Source organism: Eleutherodactylus coqui, chromosome 5 (genome assembly GCF_035609145.1).
Source record: "Eleutherodactylus coqui strain aEleCoq1 chromosome 5, aEleCoq1.hap1, whole genome shotgun sequence".
Lineage (NCBI taxonomy): Eukaryota > Metazoa > Chordata > Amphibia > Anura > Eleutherodactylidae > Eleutherodactylus > Eleutherodactylus coqui.
This window is the reverse complement of record NC_089841.1, coordinates 6485277-6505548: the sequence shown is the minus strand read 5'-3', so window position 1 is coordinate 6505548 and position 20272 is coordinate 6485277. Positions and strand designations below refer to the sequence as shown.

At 45.6% G+C, this 20272-nt stretch overlaps 1 protein-coding gene across 1 annotated transcript in view; it reads left to right on the top strand.

Annotated features, from left to right (window-relative positions):
• LOC136627234 (serine/threonine-protein kinase SBK1-like) overlaps positions 1–20272 on the top strand; it is a 37998-nt gene that overhangs the window by 14984 nt on the left and 2742 nt on the right. The gene's annotated exons all lie outside the window — the stretch shown is intronic.

The following is a 20272-nucleotide window of genomic DNA, read 5'->3' as shown; positions in this document are numbered from 1 at the left end:
CCCGGCCTGGACCCTCCTGTCTATATTTCAGCGCGTTGAGGAGGAGGAGGAGGAGCATGAGGAGGATGAGGAGGAGGGGGAAGAGACAGCTTGGCCCAGTGCTGAGGGTACAGATGCTGCTTGCCTGTCATCCTTTCAGCGTGTATGGCCAGAGGAGGAGGAGGGGGAGGAGCATGAGGAGGAGGGGGAGGAGCATGAGGAGGAGGGGGAGGAGCATGAGGAGGATGGGGAAGAGACAGCTTGGCCCACTGCTGAGGGTACAGATGCTGCTTGCCTGTCATCCTTTCAGCGTGTATGGCCAGAGGAGGAGGAGGAGAAGGAGGAGGAGGATCCTGAAAGTGATCTCCGAGTGAGGACAGCCATGTGTTGCGTACAGGTACCCTGGCACACATGGCTGACTTCATGTTAGGATGCCTTTCTCATGACCCTCGCGTTACACGCATTCTGGCCACTACGGATTACTGGGTGTACACATTGCTCGACCCACGGTATAAGGAGAGCCTTTCCACTCTCATTCCCGAAGAGGAAAGGGGTTCGAGAATGATGCTATACCACAGGGCGCTGGTGGACAAACTGATGGTAAACTTCCCATCCGACAGCGCTAGTGGCCGAAGGCGCATCTCCGCGGCCCAGGTAGCAGGGGAGGCGCAGAGATCAGGCAGCATGTACAGCGCAGGCAGGGGAACATTATCCAAGGCCTTTGCCAGCTTTATGGCTCCCCAGCAAGACTGTGTCACCGGTCCCCAGTCAAGGCTGAGTTGGCGGGAGCACTGTAAAAGGATGGTGAGGGAGTACGTAGCCGATCGCACGAACGTCCTCGGTAACGCCTCTGCCCCCTACAACTACTGGGCTTCGAAGCTGGACACGTGGCCTGAACTTGCACTGTACTCCCTGGAGGTTCTGGCTGTCCTGCGGCTAGCGTCTTGTCAGAGAGGGTGTTTAGTGCAGCTGGGGGAATCATCACGGTTAAGCGTACCTGCCTGTCAACTGCCAGTGCCGACATGCTTATACTCATACAGATGAACAAAGCTTGCATTTCCCTAGACTTCTCTTCTCCACCGGCAGAGAGCAGTGGAACCTAAAGATTCTTTTCGCTGCAACCAGAGAAAAAAGCATTTTCTCTCACCGGAAAATAAGGAGGAATTAGCTTTATCAATCACTCTCGGATATTATTACTCCTCCTACTACTACTCCTCCTCCTAAAACAGCATGTCGTCACGCTGAACTGGCAATTTTTCTGCGGCCCAAAAGGCTCTGCTTGTAATTTTTCAAAGTTTCAAAAGTATTGATACTTTAACAGAAAATAATTTTTTTCACAGGGCTGCCTCCAGGCTCTGTTACAAATTAAGTAACAGCGAGCTGTATCTTTAAAAAATGTTTCTGGGTTTCTGCAGTGTGTGCCTGGTTCCTTCTCTTCCAGTACGCACTTATAACTAGACATGAGGGTAGTGTGGCTGTGAAGCAAGCGTGTGGCATGAGGGCAGCAGAATGCTGCATAGGGGAACTTTTGTGTGCGCTGTGGACGCAGGGTCGTGTGTGTGTGTGTGTGTGTGTGTGTGGGGGGGGGGGGGGTTGGACAGAAATGCCAGCATGTAACCCAGGAGAAGAGGCAGCGGGGTCACCCGCAAGCAGTGATTGTCCTTGGTTGCAGGTAGTGTGATGCTTTGGCTAAGATGTGCCAGCGCGTGTGCCTTGCTAATGAGGGTTTGTTTGAAGTAAATTATTAGTGGGGTGATGCCAGACTCTTGCCCCCATTTTGGCTTAATAGTGGGACCTGGGAGCCTCAGATGCAGCCATGCATGCTGCCCCTGCCCTTCCCTATCCATTTCTGTGGTGTTTCCATGACTTTCAGATGTTTACTGGTGTTTGAGAAGTCATCAGCTATGCGGAGCATCGGTCCCATACAAAAATGCTCGAGTCTCCCATTGACTTCAATGGGGTTTGTTACTCGAAACAAGCTCTCGAGTAGAGATGAGCGAACCTACTCGGCCACGCCCCTTTTTCGCCCAAGCACCGCGATTTTCGAGTACTTCCGTACTCAGGCGAAATGATTCGGGGGGCGCCGTGGGTGAGTGGGGGGTTGCAGGGGGGAGAGGGGGAGAGAGAGAAGGCTCCCACCTGTTCCCCGCTGCTACCCCCTGCTCCGCCACGCCTCCCGGCGCCCCCCGAATCTTTTCCCCGAGTACGGAAGTACTCGAAAATCGTAGTGCTCGATCAAGTAATTACTCGAAAAGAGTATATTCGCTCATCTCTACTCTCGAGTATCGCGGAAAGTTCGACTCGAGTACCCAGCACCCCAGCATTTTGGTGCTTGCTCATCTCTACTATTGATCTTTTTTTTTTTAAGATTTTTTTTAATGCCTTATCAACAAACTATTTTATTCTTCATAATTAATTACTTTGCTTTTAAAAATCAATTCTATTTGCATATAAAAAGGTATACTATGGGTACCAAGTTTGCACCCACCTATGCCAACCTTTTTATGGGAGGTTTCAAAAGGGAATAGCTGTAACGATTCCTGTATCATATTTTTCAGGAGATTCATTGATGACATCCTTCTTAATGGGAACATGGAGGATTTAAAATCCTTTATCTTCAATCTAAATGATAATGATTACAAACTCGAATTTACGGCACCATGAGCCCTACTAATGTCGTCTTTCTAGATCTAGAGTTGTTGTCCCATAATGGTAATATTCAAACAAAAACTCACTTCCAATCTATCGATTCTAACAGTTATTTAAACATTTTCAGCTGTCATGCAAAAAGCTGGAGAGTTAATATTCCATATGGTCAAATTAAAAGGATCAAGAGAAATTGTTCTTCTACTCGAGCATATGGAGACCAGGCCAAGATTTTGGAAACTAGATTTAAAGAAAAAGGATATCCCAGCTCACCTATTAATTCTGTATACACTAAAGTCCAGGAAGAAGATCATCTCAAACAATAAAGACATGACTCCCAAGAAAAATGACTTTAGTTCTAATAATTAGTTTAAGTCTCTAAAAAAAAGATGCTCCCGAAACATTAGGAAATTCTTAAAGGAGATCCCTTCTTACGCAATGATATTCTGTACAATCCAAAAGTTAGTCTTCGTGAAATAGGACCCTGGCCCATTCTACCAATTTATCCGTTTCAAAGAAGAAGCTATTCTTGAAATTATTAGTGGGCTCTTTTAGATGTGGCTTGAAAAGATGCAAGTGTTGCCCATATGTGCAACACGGAAGGAAGGAGATTTCTACAGACTCTGACTAGGATCCCATTAAATTAAGCCAGTTTTTAAATTGTGGAGTACACTGTTATTTATCTTATTGAGTGCCTATGTGGCCTTAGATACTTCGGAAGGAACTGTAAATGCTTTAAGCACACTTATTTGGTACAAGAAGCATGGTGTCTTTCAGCATTTTTTACATGTTCATGATAAGGGTCACAACAAAACTGTGTCACTCCTTTAGAGTATGTAGAATCTGGGTCTTTCTCACGCTTGAGGTCATAAGAAAAGTTTTGGATCTTTAGACTACTCTGGTCCCAAATAGTTTAAATGACATGTTAGAGAAAGTTTAATGCATCATTCATTTTTATGCACCTGATATTTAGGTCATTTTAACAATGTGTATATTTTTTTACTTTTGTACATGTATCCTTCTTAGAGATGAGCGAACGTACTCGTCCGAGCTTGATACTCGTTCGAGTATTAGCGTGTTCGAGATGCTCGTTACTCGTGACGAGTACCACGCGATGTTCGAGTTACTTTCACTTTCATCTCTGAGACGTTAGCGCACTTTTCTGGCCAATATAAAGACAGGGAAGGCATTACAACTTCCCCCTGCGACGTTCAAGCCCTATACCACCCCCCCTGCTGTGAGTGGCTGGCGAGATCAGGTGTCACCCGAGTATATAAATCGGCCCCTCCCGCGGCTCGCCACAGATGCGTTCTGACAGAGATCAGGGAAAGTGCTGTCTTGCTGGAGTTGCTATAGGGAGAGTGTTAGGAGTATTTTAGGCTTCAAGAACCCCAACGGTCCTTCTTAGGGCCACATCTAACCGTGTGCAGTAGTGTGGAGGCTGCTTTTTGCAGTGTTGCACATTTTTTTTTTTTTTGTGTATCGGCCGTGCAGAGCATTGCGCCCTGCAGTAATTATACATAGTCCAGGGCCAGTAGTGGTGGCGAGGCAGGGACAGAAGACATATTTATTGAATATAGGCAGTGGGCCTTTCCAAAAACATTTGGAGAAAAAAATCTATTTGGGCTGCCTGTGACTGTCCTCAGTGTACTGGGTCTGTGCTGGGGGTAGTTGTCCTCCTAATTCATACACAGCCAGCTAAGTGTTACAGCAGGCTTGCGCAAAATTATTTCCTGGCTCTGCTGTGCGTTCCGTAAGTGAAGTTAGCCTCCAACCACAGGCCAATAAGCGGCACATTTAATTACAGCGTTCTGTTTCTGCACTACTGGTAATACAGCATGCTGAGGGGTAGGGGTAGGCCTAGAGGACGTGGACGCGGCCGAGGATGCGGAGGCCCAAGTCAGGGTGTGGGCACAGGCCGAGCTCCTGATCCAGGTGTATCGCAGCCGACTGCTGTGGGATTAGGAGAGAGGCATGTTTCTGGCGTCCCCACATTCATCTCACAATTAATGGGTCCACGCGGTAGACCTTTATTAGAAAATGAGCAGTGTGAGCAGGTCCTGTCGTGGATGGCAAAAAGTGCATCCAGCAATCTATCGAAAACCCAGAGTTCTGCGCCGTCCACTGCTGCAACTCTGAATCCTCTGGCTGCTGCTTCTCCTTCCTCCCAGCCTCCACACTCCATTACAATGACACATTCTGAGGAGCAGGCAGACTCCCAGGAACTGTTCCCGGGCCCCTGCCCAGAATGGCCAGCAAGGGTTCTGAATCCTCTCCCACTGGAGGAGTTTGTCGTGACCGATGCCCAACCTTTTGAAAGTTCCTGGGGTCCGGGGGATGAGGCTAGGTACTTCCGGCAACTGTCTCAAGACCTTTCAGTGGGTGAGGAGGACGATGACGATGAGACACAGTTGTCTATCAGTGAAGTAGTAGTAACGGTAGTAAGTCCGAGGGAGAAGCGCACAGAGGATTCGGAGGAAGAGCAGCAGGACAATGAGGTGACTGACCCCACCTGGTTTGCTACGCCTACTGAGGACAGGTCTTCAGAGGGGGAGGCAAGGGCAGCAGCAGGGCAGGTTGCAAGAGGCAGTGCGGTGTCCAGGGGTAGAGGCAGGGCGAGACCGAATAATCCACCAACTGTTTCCCAGAGCGCCCCCTCGCGCCATGCCACCCTGCAGAGGCCTAGGTGCTCAAAGATCTGGCAGTTTTTCACTGAGAGTGCAGACGACCGACGAACAGTGGTGTGCAACCTGTGTTTTGCGCCAAGATCAGCCGGGGAGCCACCACCACCAGCCTCACCACCACCAGCATGCGCAGACATATGATGGCCAAGCACCCCACAAGGTGGGATGAAGGCCGTTCACCGCCTCCGGTTTGCACCTCTGCCTCTCCCCCTGTGCCCCAACCTGCCACTGAGATCCAACCCACTCTCAGGGCACAGGCACTACCGTCTCCTGGCCTGCACCCACACCCTCACCTCCGCTGTCCTCGGCCCCATCCACCAATGTCTGTCAGCGCACCGTCCAGCTGTCGCTAGCGCAAGTGTTGGAGCGCAAGCGCAAGTACGCCGCCACGCACCCGCACACTCAAGCGTTAAACGTGCACATAGCCAAATTTATCAGCCTGCAGATGCTGCTGTATAGGATTATGGAAACGGAGGCTTTCAAAAGTATGATGGCGGCGGCCCCGCGCTACTCAGTTTCCAGTCTCCACTACTTTTCCCGATGTGCCGTCCCAGCCCTGCACGACCACATCTCCCGCAACATTGTACGCGCCCTCACCAATGCGGTTACTGTCAAGGTCCACTTAACAACAGACACGTGGACAAGCACAGGCGGGCAGGGCCACTATATCTCCCTGACGACACATTGGGTGAATTTAGTGGAGGCTGGGACAGAGTCAGAGCCTGGGACCGCTCACGTCCTACCCACCCCCAGAATTGCAGGCCCCAGCTCGGTGGTGGTATCTGCGGCGGTGTATGCTTCCTCCACTAAACCACCCTCCTCCTCCTCCTACGCAACCTCTGTCTCGCAATCAAGATGTGTCAGCAGCAGCACGTCGCCAGCAGTCGGTGTCGCGCGGCACGGCAGCACAGCGGTGGGCAAGCGTCAGCAGGCCGCGCTGAAACTACTTAGCTTAGGAGATGAGAGGCACACGGCCCACGAACTGCTGCAGGGTCTGACCGAGCAGACCGACCGCTGGCTTGCGCGTGTGTGACAACGGCCATAACCTGGTAGCGGCTCTGCAGCTCAGCAGCCTCACGCACGTGGCATGCCTGGCCCACGTCTTTAATTTGGTGGTTCAGCGCTTTCTGAAAAGCTACCCACGCTTGTCAGACCTGCTCAGAAAGGTGCGCCGGCTCTGCGCACATTTCCGCAAGTCCCACACGGACGCTGCCACCCTGCGCACCCTGCAACATCGGTTTCATCTGCCAGTGCACCGACTGCTGTGCGACGTGCCCACACGGTGGAACTCTACGCTCCACATGTTAGCCAGGCTCTATGAGCAGCGTAGAGCTATAGTGGAATACCAACTCCAACATGGGCGGCGCAGTGGGAGTCAGCCTCCTCAATTCTTTTCAGAAGAGTGGGCCTGGTTGGCAGACATCTGCCAGGTCCTTGCAAACTTTGAGGAGTCTACCCAGATGGTGAGCGGGGATGCTGCAATCATTAGCATCACCATTCCTCTGCTATGCCTCTTGAGAAGTTCCCAGCAAAGCATTAAGGCAGACGCTTTGCGCTCGGAAACAGAGCCGGGGGAAGATAGTATGTCGTTGGATAGTCAGAGCACCCTCCTGTCTATATCTCAGCGCGTTGAGGAGGAGGAGGAGGAGCATGAGGGGGAAGAGACAGCTTGGCCCACTGCTGAGGGTACCCATGCTGCTTGCCTGTCATCCTTTCAGCGTGTATGGCATGAGGAGGAGGAGGAGGATCCTGAAAGTGATCTTCCTAGTGAGGACAGCCATGTGTTGCGTACAGGTACCCTGGCACACATGGCTGACTTCATGTTAGGATGCCTTTCTCGTGACCCTCGCGTTATACGCATTCTTGCCACTACGGATTACCGGGTGTACACACTGCTCGACCCACGGTATAAGGAGAACCTTTCCCACTCTCATACCCGAAGAGGAAAGGGGTTCGAGAGTGATGCTATACCACAGGACCCCGGTGGACAAACTGATGGTAAAATTCCCATCCAACAATGCTAGTGGCCGAAGGCGCAGTTCTGAGGGCCAGGTAGCAGGGGAGGCGCAGAGATCAGGCAGCATGTACAGCACAGGCAGGGGACCACTCTCCAAGGCCTTTGACAGCTTTCTGGCTCCCCAGCAAGACTGTGTCACCGCTCCCCAGTCAAGGCTGAGTCGGCGGGAGCACTGTAAAAGGATGGTGAGGGAGTACGTAGCCGATCGCACGACCGTCCTCCGTGATGCCTCTGCCCCTACAACTACTGGGTGTCGAAGCTGGACACGAGGCCTGAACTTGCGCTGTATGCCCTGGAGGTGCTTGCTTGTCCTGCGGCTAGCGTCTTGTCAGAGAGGGTGTTTAGTGCGGCTGGGGGAATCATCACAGATAAGCGTACTCGCCTGTTAACCGACAGTGCCGACAGGCTTACACTCATCAAGATGAACAAAGCCTGGATTTCCCCAGACTTCTCTTCTCCACCAGCGGACAGCAGCGATACCTAAACAATACGTAGGCTGCACCCGCGGATGGAAGCATTGTTCTCTATCACCATCAAAAACATGGACCTTTTAGCTTCATCAATCTGTGTATAATATTCATCCTCCTCCTTCTGCTCCTCCTCCTGAAACCTCACGTAATCACGCTGAACGGGCAATTTTTCTTAGGCCCACAAGGCTTAGTCATATAATTTTTGTAAACAATTTTTATACGTTTCAATGCTCATTAAAGCGTTGAAACTTTCACCTGAACCAATTTTTATTTAAACTGGGCTACCTCCAGGCCTAGTTACAAATTAAGCCACATTAACCAAAGCGATTAATGGGTTTCACCTGCCCTCTTGGTTGGGCATGGGCAATTTTTCTGACGTACATTAGTACTGTTGGTACACCAATTTTTTGGGGCCCTCACCTACAGTGTAATCCAATTAATTTTTTGCCCACCTGCATTACAGCTGACGTTACATCAACTGTGCTGGGCACTGCAATGGGATATATTTATGTACCGCCGGTGGGTTTCAGGGAGCCACCCATGCTGTCGGTCCACACGGAGTTCTAACTACATGTGTCCACTTCTAAAGAACCCCAGTCTGACTGGGGGATGCAGTTTGGGCCGAAGCCCACCTGCATTTAATCTGACGTTAGCTCTGCTGTCCAGGGCACTGCAAAGGGATACATTTATGTACAGCGGGTGGGTTCCAGGGAGCCACCCATGCTGTGGGTGCACATGGAATTCCCATTGCGGAGTTGTACCTGCCTGTGACTATTTATAAAAAACCACGATCTGACTGGGACATGCAGACACCTTGACAGAATGAATAGTGTGTGGCACATAGGTTCCCCATTGCTATGCCCACGTGTGCAGCTCCTGATGGCGGTGGCACAGGATTATATTTCTCATTGCTTCTGTACAGCATTGTGGGCTATCGCCCCGCCCCTTTTAAAGAGGGTCGCTGCCTAGCCGTGCCAACCCTCTGCAGTGTGTGCCTGCGGTTCCTCCTCATGGCAGATGCACTTATAAATAGACATGAGGGTGGCATGGCATGAGGGCAGCTGAAGGCTGCGCAGGGAGAATTTGGTGTGCGCTGTGGACACTGGGTCGTGCAGGGGGGGGGGGGGTTGGGCAGCATGTAACCCAGGAGAAGTGGCAGCGGAGTGTCATGCAGGCAGTGATTGTGCTTTGTTGGAGGTAGTGTGGTGCTTAGCTAAGGTATGCATTGCTAATGAGGGCTTATCAGAAGTAAAAGTTGTTGGGAGGGGGGGGGGAGCCCACTCTTGCCGCTATTGTGGCTTAATAATGGGACTTATGAACTTGAGATGCAGCCCAACATGTAGCCCCTCGCCTGCCCTATCCGTTGCTGTGTCGTTCCCATCACTTTCTTGAATTGCCCAGATTTTCACAAATGGAAACCTTAGCGAGCATCGGCGAAATACAAAAATGCTCGGGTCGCCCATTGACTTCAATGGGGTTCGTTACTCGAAACGAACCCTCGAGCATCGCGATAATTTCGTCCCGAGTAACGAGCACCCGAGCATTTTGGTGCTCGCTCATCTCTAATCCTTCTGGATTTATCATCGGCCTTACAGGTATTTATTCTATATTATTGGTTTTATGATAGTTTATCTTTTAATGTCCATCAGATTACTATTGTCTATTATATTTTTTTTATATATAAATTATTTATAGATTTGAGAAGGTACAGAAGGAAGAGAGGGAAATGAGCGTAACAGCACACCAAAATTCTCACAACAATCATGATTGTAAAATTGCATTGCAACATCAATGAGTAGAATTACAAAAATATATTTTAAGTGTTTTTTTCCTACTTATTTTGTGATTGTTCTCCGCCAGAGAGACCAAGTAGTCTTGTAGATATGATACCTTTTTAATGGCTAACAAAAATACATATTGTTTTTACTTATTTTATTATGTTTTCTGTTCTTGTTCTGTCATTTTGATTAACATTTATTATTGATACTATTAGATTTTTGAATGTACTTTCTATAAATATTAATTTTAATTGTCTTTTACCACATAACAACTGGTTGTTGTTTGTATTTTAATATTCCCCAATTGCTTTTCCATTTCAGATTGAATTCATTGTATAACCATCAAGATGGCTGCTGGCCCTTCCTCACAGAATTACATGGGGTTACACAATCAATCAGAACCTTGTCTCGGAGCTTCTAGTATAACTCAATACAGTTCGATTAGTAATGACCTTTGGTTTTCTTGGAGCTCCCTCTTCTGGCCAGCTTTGATATTGCTTTCTCTAGCAATTCTAGGACTCTGTATTGGATGAATGGCTGGTAGTGGCAGTGAACGGACCTTCACTCTGGAGCGGCTGTGAGCTGCTGCAATTCACAAGAAGGGAGCAAAGCATGGCTCACCCCTCTTACACTTTGAAGCAGGCCTAGGACATTGATCTGGAGGAAGTTCTGGCTATGGTTCTGCTATAGGTGTATGTTTGGTATTAGGTATGGAGATAATTAAGGACTAACAGTTAAATGTTTCTCAAACCAATAGATGTCTTTACCCTTCCTGAATGATAATTTTTCACTGAATTATGGGAGATGAAGAAGAGCTGCACAGTGTGCCAATGGGTGTGAATGTAACATTTCAGATTTGGCATTGGATCAGACACTTTTTCTTGGTATTTGTGGAGGTATTGGTCTTGGCACAATAAAGGATGGGGCTTTCTTGTGACTGTGAGACCATTGAGGGGATCAGTACCTGTACAATGATGAGTATTACTCTGAGGACTTAGTAGCAGAATGCCCCGTCCACTCCTTCTCCCCACCGCCGGCTTGTGCAGATTCAGTTGCAGACCCTACACAAAATTCTTGTTGGTATCACACTCTTCGCTATTTTTTGGCCTCTTTATAATCAAGGTCTATTCTGTTTTCTTTCTGTAACAGGCCTATCATTATCCAAGTCATTTACAGGAGTGTTCACGCTCAATTGCCATCATGTCTCTCAGCTTTCCCTCCTGTCGCCTCAGAGCAGGGGTTTCTCTCTCCGGCCCTCCCCACATACACACATTGCCCTCATACCATGTCCTAAAACATGACGTGGCACATTCAATGTTTTTATCAAAGAAACAGAACACTGGTATATAACAGTTATTAAACCCCATTACATAAAGTCACAAATATTCTCACTTGCGTCTTTCTGCATTGGGCGGGATCTTGTAGTCTTTCCTTCATTTTAGAAATCATGAAGTTGACAGGTGAGATTTATCATGGATTCTATGAGGGAAATGGGTATTTTCTACATTAGGGACTAGATGTACTAAAAATTCCTTGTTTCACAATGTTGAAAATGAATTAACCCTTGTGATAAAAAGTTATGTTATCTTTGGTATTTTTCATTTTCATTTTTTATCCTCCCTACTTTCAAAAGAATTATAACTTTTTTTATTGCAGTGACATCTGCATGAGGGCTTGTTGTTTTCTGCAGGACAAGTTGTATGTTTCAGTTGGGGCACTAATATACCATATAATGTATTGGGGAAAAAATTGTAAGTGAGGCAAAATAGAAAAAAAAGCAGTTTTGGGGGGGAGTGTTTTTAAAGCATTCATAGTACAGAAACATTGGCATCTTGTTTTTGTTTGTCCATATAATTCTGGTGATACCAAGTTTATATATATATAATTTTTTTTAATGTACCATTTAAATAAATAGCATATGTGAAAAAAAAATTACCTGGGTGTCGCCAAAATGGTCGCAAGTTTGTGAGCTCCACTCAGTTCCCACCTCAAAAGCAATGTTAAAGCAGCCCAGAGGCTCGGTCATACCTAAATAATGGTGCCCTCTGACCGAGTTCTTCTGCGTTCGTGGCTCACAGTAGGACGAGTGCAGAGCTCTGAATGGGATGCACGTGGTTACCTTTTACCTGGAGACAGGCATGACAATGAGAATTCATAGGGTAGATTCCCTCCAGATGTGCCACACACTCCTTCAGCGCCTGCAGAGACCCCAGTGATATTTCTGCTTGAGGGCTAGTTTGTAAGGAAAGTGAGTGTCTCTCCCACCGCAGCTCCCCTCACAGGGCTAAAATGGCATCTGTCCACACTGCAGGCTCTGCTACATCCAGTTCACCCACATTTCAGTTAAGCAGAGACCCAGGATGGAAAATTCTCACCCCTACCAGGCCGTAGCACAAGAAACTACTGATCCAATCCACAATGTCCCTTCATCTAACAAGCCTGCTTCAGAGGTCTTTATAAAGGACATGATGTTAACATTAAAAGGCTCCATACAAAACAATTTGCTGAAATTACCAATGTGGTGCCCTATAAGAGATGCCAAGGATATTAAAGTATCACGGGGCAATAAACACTGTGGATATGGCCAGGGGCCTAGTCTTTGTCACAGTGTAACAGAGTGGTAACACAGGGGGGATGCTTATGGAAGTCTATATGTTTATTGCGTTGTGACGCCACCATTCCCACACCATTATTCTACACAATGGAGTAATATACACTGGACAAGTGTATCGTACCTCGGCAGTAGTTACAGGTAGAAGCTCAGAGGTTGGGAGGCAAAAATACACAGGAACACTACGGCCCTATAGTCCATGTTATCTATATGTCACCGGTCCTGGACATTATATAAATACTTCTGATAGGGTGAAAAGACAAAAACCTCTCCACATACTCTCTGGTAAGAAATCACTTAGAAGGCTTAGCCTAGACGTACCCCGCTCATTCTCCGTGTGGGGGTCACAACCAGGTACCTCTGTGCGGTGATCCTAATGCCGGGCGGTCACACAGAAAAAAATAAATGCCTGTAGTGTGAACGGGTACCTGGTAAGATGGGTCTATCCATACATTACCTGGGGATTGCTCTCACTCTGGGGGATTTAGTAACTCACTCATTCTCTCATGTGTCTCACATGCGGTAGGGATGTCTCTCCGTCTGCTCCATATTAGACACAAGGAAACCAGAGATGTCTCCCTGCGCCCCTGTGGTTTCTCCAACGGATGGGGAAAAAGGGAAGATCCTCAGCTCCTCATAGGGAGCCTCTCCTTCTCCATTTTCAATGCAGCGAAGCTGAAGGTGCTTCTTTGCATCACTGTGGGTCCTCCAACAGCATGGGTAGATAGAAGATCATCAACAAACACTCCCGCTCTCAGACACTCACTTTTATAACCTTACTTGTACCACATGACACTGTAAGATAGATACATTCAACATGCAGCAGAGCTGACAGGCAATGATTTTAAGGGAATTAACCCCCTCAGACGCCGCAGCTGTGCGACATACATACAGAAAATTGACATGAAAGCTTTGCACAGCGCATCCACATCAGACAATACATGTATGACAATTATGGAGGGGACCAGGATGGTGTTCTGGGACACTGCAATCAACATCCTTAAATTCTTCTATATCCAAGGTTGGCAAAAGAGGAAGCCACTCTGAACATAAAGTAGGTAAGTGAACTAACTCACATAATCTAATTGGTGCCCATTATGCACTAAGTGAAGATGTTGGGCCTATTAAAAATAAATAGCTGATCTCAAGGACTGAAACAGAGGAAATTTATGTAAAATTCTGAGGTATTCTGGAAACCATTCCCCCATCTGAGCTTAGAGTTTTTTGTTTAATTATTGAAAGTTGTGCTGCCATCGTGTTCTGTACAAGAGCTTCTTATTAACAGAACGGATAGAATATAAAAGCCAAAATGTCTTCTGAAAATATGCCGTGTGATGTCATCGCCAGGATTCACTTTTGCCATATTAAGGAGGCAACATATACATATGTGTTTCTGTACAGATTTGAACTCCATATTGTTATGGGCATTATATAGATTAAGCTGATGATTTATTTAATGGAGTCTTATGTAAGGCCCACTATTGATATAATTTTTTTCATACATTTTTTTTCCCTTTGGTTCGTTGTTACTATGCCTATGCGCTGTGACAATCAGTATATTCCCCCTTATTCTTTTTTTCTCATCATGCATGCGCTGCTAATGAATTCCGCCTTGGGCATGTGAGTGTAGTACTTGTGGGTTATAGCATTCTTTACACTTCCGCCCTTTCCCTTACTTCTACTGCTAAAATGCGCTGCGTGACACCAGGTGGCACGTTATTGACTTGTCCACATGACTTTTCGCATTCATGCACATGTGCTCTGTGTGCTTCTGTCACACGTTATGTCAGGTGACACATCATGTGATTTGCTCGTATGACTCCTTGGGGGTAGTGCGTGCGCACTGTGCGCTCTGTTGAAGCGTGACGTGGATTCTTCCTGGAAGCAACATGATATGCCCCTGATACAGGTGTTATCCAGTTGCTATAATACTAACGCACTACACCTGCAATTAAGCAAGTAACTACTCCAGAATCATTGTTAATTAAGGAAGTTGGGGGAGTGGATTGGATACCTTTATTTTTGCATATGAATATAAGAGTGGACACTGCAGTCTGGTGGGCATCCTGAACATGGAGGTTTGTCCTATCAGACAGTGGTATGTATTATACCATTTTATTTTGTATATTGTGTATGTTATGCTTTATGTATATTTATATTTATATGTTGTATGTTTTCTTTAGGATTGAAAAAGACCTTACAGGTCGAAACGTTGCCTATATGTCTGATTATGGAGCAATAAATAATTGTGGTGTTTGAGAAACTCCACACCATCTATCCTGCCACTTTTTTCTATATTCTAAGTATAATCCCCAAACCTGAAGGACTCAAATTCCTTGAAACATGGTTGATGTGCGGGAAGAGGAATCCCCCAAGTTCTTCCTCAAGGAAAGTGTGAAACATCCATGAGGCTTTCAGGAGGCGATTATTAATCAAAATCTGCTCTTAACATAAGAACTAGCTAAGATCTTTAATAAAGCTGCATCAAGCAGATACCTTCCCAAAGTGATGCTCCACGGCACGATTGTTACAATACCCAATCCTAATAAATCGAGGGACTCTCCTGCTAATTTCAAACCTATTTCCATGCTCAATTATGACACAAAAATGTACTCTAAATTAATTGCACATAGTCTTCTCCAATGCCACAAGGCAAATGATTACTCTCCTACAGCGGGATACTCTCGAAAGCCTTCTTTGCTTCTAACACTGGATGCAGAAAAGACATTCAACAGGAAACATCGGGTTTTGCCTTCGCAGCACTTCAAAATTTGGATTCCAAGGTATCTAGGTGCTCTACAGCTCCCCCTCTGCTAGGGTCCTGGTGGTTGGCACCCTTTCCAGGACATTTAGGATTACTAATTGAACACATCAGGGTTCTGCTCAACAGTTATGAGAGTTAAAAAAAACAACTGTTAGACAGAGGGTATCCACAAATGTTATAGACAAAGCAATGGATTGAGCATCCAAAAAAGATCGTACTGAATTACTGAGGATGAAGAAGAGGGGTGTATAAAAAAAAAAGAAAAAGAGGCTCCCTATTTTTTTTCTTTTAAATTAAGTCCTCTAGCACCAAAAAGTAATCCAGCATCCACAGGATTTGGCAGTTAATCGAGCAGGATCCGCTGTTTGCAGGTAGGAAACCAGTAATTTCATTTAGACTTAGTACTACATTGAGGGTTTCAAGAAGATGAATAGTTTTCGTTGATATTAAAACTTCACCTTTATTCCATTTCGCATAAAATTACAGCAACGTTTTGACTGTGCAATAAACAGTCTTTGTCAAGCCAATGCATTGGCTTGACAAAGACTGTTTATTGCACAGTCGAAACGTTGCTGTAATTTTATGCGAAATGGAATAAAGGTGAAGTTTTAATCTCAACGAAACCTATTCTTCTTCTTGAAACCCCTGATGCTGCTGATGTTCTTCATGTCTGCTCTGATACTATTTGGACGAAGGGTCTACGTCTAATTTCAGCTTTGCATCTACAAGCCTATCTTTAAGCTCTAGTGAGTATTTTTTCTCCTATTTTTCTGGTGTGCTGCAACTATTTCCCTGTTTTGGACTGTGCTAGTACTACATTGAAAAACAAGTTGATAAAAATAGATAGATATAAAGAAAAATCCCAATGCCGGCTAAAACACATGGCCCCCAGCGGACGTTGTAGATGTGGTTCCTGTATGCAGTGTGAACAGAGCGCTCAGCTGAAGGTCATTAGAATGGGGGAGTGACCTGCTATGTAAATCATCATCTGTCCCTGTCGTCTATGTTATATAGGGGAAACTAGAAGATGTTTATACAAACGTATTGCTGAACACATGAGATCAATGGCAACTGGAGTGAGAGCTACAAGGTTGATCCAACACGTGAGTGAGTAGCATAAAGTAATGGGAAAGCTTTGAAGTTTGCAGCTCTTGAATGACTGGACTGTGTAGAGAATGGAGAAGATAGGCATCAGTTATTGCTGCAGTGAGAAGCAAATTGGATCAGTAGAACAAACACTTTAGGGGGATACGGTTTAAATGACAAAAATGAATTGCACATTTTTAAAATGATTTTAACAGCCTGTTTTAATTATTTACTGGTTACTAGGCAACAAATGGGGCATTGAATTTAAATACAGACCCAGTTCCCTAGGATTTGTGAAGGTTTGATAAAGCGTCGCGAGACAGCTTTTGCCTATTTTTGCGCTCCGTGTCCTGATTCTGCATCTGCTATATTATTTTTATATTAAATAAAGTGCTGCTTTTAATTCTGGATACCAAGGAGCTCCGTCATTTTAGCTTTCCTTTCTGGATGGAATATATTTGATCATGTTCTTACCCCACAGTTATCTAAGATCTTTATTGAACTGCATCAAGCAGATACCTCCCTGAAGTTACCTTAAACTCAGAAAGAGGAGAGGAAGAATCCAATGGCCGGATGTTCTTAAGGACAGAAATGTCCAAGAAGGTTGGGAAATATTGTGAAATGAGATTCTCAAAGCACAATCGTTACCAATCCCTAAAAGAAGGAAGAATGGGAAGCATTTAAAGAGACCCAGATGGATGAACACAGAACTTGTACACATTTTAAAGAGGAAGAAAATATGTTTATCAAATGGAAAGAGGGGAATATCTAAAGAAGAATATAATGGGGTCTGCAGAAACTGTAGGGCAAGAGTCAGAAAAGCTAAAGCTGATAATGAATGGAGGCTTGTAACAGAGGCCAAAAGCCAATCAATGCAGCGGTAGTAGAACAGCCGTAACATTGTGGAGGTGGGATTTATGAATTGGCTTGTGTAGTGGCCCATAGTTAATGAGATCCCCTCCAGAATGTTCTATTTTGGACTCATGTCAGTGTCTTGTTTGTAGAGTACATCAAATTTATGTGTATTGTATGGCTGCAGGCACGAAAGGGTTAATGTCTGGAAAATGAATCGTTTGTAGGTACTGTTTGTGAGCACGCGATGTTGCTTGAAATATGTGTTTTCAAGAATGCAATTAAAGGAGAAGAGAGTGTGTGGAGTAGGGAGGAGGCTGAGAATTTGCCTGATGCTCAGTCTGGGCCCACTCAACCCAGGAACCTTCTGTACTACTGCTGAGTACTGAGAGAAAGGAACCGCTTGTTGGTGAGAAGAGAAGAAAGCAAGTGTTAGTGTTGTCGTCAGTGGAGAAAGTGAGTGCCAGGAATGAGGGAACCCGCAGATAACTTGGCCTGGGGATTGTTCCAATACCCCGTGAGCTCCACTGAGATATATTTCTGGTATGATGTGATAATAAGTTTAGTAAATGGACAAGATTGACCATCCCGGTTTTGTTCCAAAATATACTCCTCTGGTGTTGGACTATTTTATTCGTCTACAAGATCCTTTCCAGGAGAAGAAACGGTGGCGTTATGAGTGACAACTGAACTTATGGTAACCCTCGGTTACTATCCCTGTAGTCGGGTCCTGACCTACCCTTACGGAGGAGATGGTAGAGCCCCCACGACAAGGTTAACATCTCTACCCTGCTGTCTCCTCGGCTGAGGGCCTGCTCCTTGGATGCTGCACTAGCCGCAGCCAGCCAATTTATAAATCCCGCCTCCACAACGCAACAGCTGTGATTGATTCATCGTGCACTGCATTGATTGACTGAGCAGCTGTCCAATAACCCTCACAGCCATTGCTTCCTGGAGGCAGGATTTATGAATCCCATAACCAGGAAGTGATGTTTTATGAGCGTTTGAGGACTGCGAGGCTCTGGAGAGCGGCAGCCACACCTGCTAGGTTATGAATTGCTTTTTTTATGTAGTGTAATTGGGGCTTATTTTCAGGGTAGGGCTTATATTTCAAGCCTCCCTAAAAATCCTGATGAATCGAGCAAGAACTTATTTTCCGGATAGGTCTGTTTTTTGGGTAACCATGGTATATGCCTCTCATCTTCTCTCCAAAAAGAACTAAAATGCCTCTCTAATCGCAAATTATCATGGAGTGGATGCATTGCCTTATCTAAGATGCAAATTTGCAAAAAATACTCTACTTCTTTCGAACACTAATTATGCCACTCCCCCAAAGCAAAATATTTAAATTCTAATGGCAACTCTCTGTATGTACCATATACTTGCATCGCAGATAGTAGGTTCTGGGGGTACCTTGCCTCCAATCTTATTATCATTCCATCGTAATCCTTTAAATGAAATCAAGTGAGTAGGGACCGAGCTCTTCTCAGTCTAGCTGGGCTAATATAGAGCTTTCCCTTACTGATAACAAAACCTTAAAACCCCTTATAATAGGACAATCTCTAATATGTACAAACACAAATATACATTTCCCTCCTGTGACAGCATCACTTTTCTCCTGGTCTTTCGGCCTAAAGAAGGGGGCACGAAGCACAGAGAGTGCCCAATAATGTGTCCTTAAAGATACTTGAATTTTTTACACCAAATTTGGATGTAAAGAGTTGGATGCATAAGGGTATTCTTCATATTAACGATATAATGTTAAACAGTAAGATAAAGTCAGAATTATCATTGTAATTTGGAATCCCTGCGCGCGACTATTTTATATTTATTCAAATAAGCTCACTCCTGAATTCCGTCAATTGTGACTCAGTGGAACTTCTGCGCAAACGGTCCTCAACACTGTCTGCTTTACCCGGGGAAAATAGATCTCCTGTACAGCATCTCTATAACATTCTATCAGGGGACATGGGAGAATCCAAGAGAACACACATTTTCCAAATGTTTTTCCTTAATCAATGGCTTGTATCATTTGAATGGGCCAATAAATCTACGCTTAATACATTGCATATTAAGATCCACTACAAACTGCTAACCAGATGGTATTTTACTTTAATAAGATTAGCCAAGTGCTTCGCAGAGACACATACTACATTGCCTCAGTGTTAGTGTGTGTTTCTTTCAGACACCCAGCATAGGTTTTGTCTGCCATTACTTTGATGCGCCTTCTGTGTATTTATATATGTATTTACCTGTTTGCTGCCTCCCTGTTTTGGGCAATCTTTCATTTATTGTCATAATCTGTATGCAATGTTGTGTGTCCACTGCCTCATATAAACTGAATTAACTATATTTATTGCATGTAATTTTCACTATCACCTCCCCCAATAGCAGTTCCCCTCTCCTCTGTCTCATCTTAGTGTTGCTGGGCACATTTTGTTTACTTAAAGTGTGCAATAAAGCTCTTTGTTCCCTTCCCTCCATGCTTGTTCATCAGCCATGCAAAGATAGGGTCAGCTGGTTGACTAGTGAAATCTAATAAGCCACTCCCATCTGTAGTCTTGTAGCCAGAACTTTAAAGCTAGCAATGTCCTCATAGCCACGCATGGGTGTCCAGCATTAAGTGTCCAGAAACAAGTGACTGTACAGACCACGGCAACCTTGGCTCACGTCCCAAATGCGCTTCATCCGGCGGTGTTCTAGGTGCTCGAAGCGGCTGTGGAGAAAATCAAAGTTGCCCACAGACTTCCTCTACTTCAAACTCAAGCTTAAAACTTATAACCTAGCTCTTCACCATGACAAACAAGTTTATTTCCCCTTTCTTGCCCCCTCACTATCCCACAACCCCAAACGACTCTTCAACACCTTCCACTTCCTCTTCAGCCCCCGTAACGGATCTGACTGCTGGAGAACTAGCTGCCTTTTTTAAAGAAAAAATTAACATCCGAAAAGAAATCTCCAATAACTGCACGATTAGCCCTGATCCCAGTCTCCTCAGCACTGCATCCAGCACCTACTTACTTTCTATGTTAGAACCAATGACAGAGGAAGAAGTCTCCAGGCTGCTTTTCGCTGCCAGCCCCAACACCTGCACCAGCGACCCTCTCACCTCCTACGGTCCCTTTCCCTAGCTCTCATTACTCACCTCACCACAATCTGCAACCTCTCCCTAACCTCTAGTACCTTCCCCATCTCATTTAAACACTCTATCATATCCCCTCTCTGCTTAAAAAAACTAACCCTTGATCCGACTGATGCCGCCAACTACCGACCCATCTCAATCCTGCCCTTCATCTCCAAATTACTAGAATGTCTGGTCTACTCCCACCTTACACGCTTTCTGACAACTCACTCCTCACCCCCCCCCCCCTTCCCCCTCCAGTCT